This window comes from Homarus americanus, unplaced genomic scaffold, assembly GCF_018991925.1.
Source record: "Homarus americanus isolate GMGI-L3 unplaced genomic scaffold, GMGI_Hamer_2.0 scaffold25563, whole genome shotgun sequence".
In the NCBI taxonomy this organism is placed as follows: Eukaryota; Metazoa; Arthropoda; class Malacostraca; order Decapoda; family Nephropidae; genus Homarus; species Homarus americanus.
Genome location: NW_024721786.1, coordinates 240001 through 241162, shown reverse-complemented (window position 1 = coordinate 241162; position 1162 = coordinate 240001).

Sequence of the window (1162 nt, the reverse complement as noted above, 5' to 3'; positions counted from 1 at the left end):
CTCCTTCCTTCCTCCACTCTTCTACCCTCCTCCTTCCTTCCCTCCACTCTTCTACCCTCCCTCCTTCCTTCCCCTCCACTCTTCTACCCTCCTCCTTCCTTCCCCTCCCCCTCCTACCCTCCTTCCTTCCTTCTCCTCCATTCCTACCCTTCCTTCCTTTCTCCTCCACCTCCTCCTACCCTCCCTCCTTCCTCCTCCACTCTTCACCCTCCTTCCTTCCTTCCCTCCACTCTTCTACCCTCCTTCCTTCCTTCTCCTCCACCTCCTACCCTCCCTCCTTCCTTCCCCTCCACTCTTCTCTCTCCCTCCTTCCTTCCCTCCATCTCCTACCCTCCCTCCTCCCTTCCCTCCACTCCTCCTACCTCCGTCCTTCCTTCTCCCCACCCTCCACCCTCCCTCCTTCCTTCCCTCCACTCTTCTACCCTCCTCCTTCCTCCACCTCCTACCCTCCTCCTTCCTTCCCTCCACTCTTCTACCCTCCCTCCTTCCTTCCCCTCCACTCTCCTACCCTCCTCCTTCCTTCCTTCCCCTCCACTCCCCCCTCCCTCCTTCCCCTCCCCCTCCTACCCTCCGTCCTTCCTTCCTCCACTCCTCTACCCTCCCTCCTTCCTTCCTCCACTCTCCTACCCTCCCTCCTTCCTTCCCCTCCACCTTCCTACCCTCCCTCCTTCCTTCCCTCCACTCTTCTACCCTCCCTTCCTTCCCCCTCCACTCCTCCTACCCTCCCTCCTTCCTCTCCACTCTCCTACCCCTCCTCCTTCCTTCCCTCCACTCTCCTACCCTCCCTCCTTCCTTCCCTCCACTCTCCTACCCTCCCTTCTTTCCTTCCCTCCACTCTCCTCTCCCCTCCCTCCTTCCTCCACTCTTCTACCCTCCCTCCTTCCTTCCCCTCCACTCTTCTACCCTCCCTCCTTCCCTCTCCTACCTCCTTCGCCCAATGCCCTCAGTAGGTTGAGGGCTCCTCACAACACAGCCGGGTCGTTCACCTCCACCCAGAGTTTGCACTGAGAGACTTCCTCGAATAGGAGGATGAAGGAGGATGAAGGAAGAAGGAAGAGGAAGAACTGGAGGAGTAGGAAGGACAGAAAGAGGAAAGGGAGGGAAAAGAGAGGGAAGAAGAAAAATTAGGGAGACTATAAATAGCAAGAGGAAGAGAGAGAGG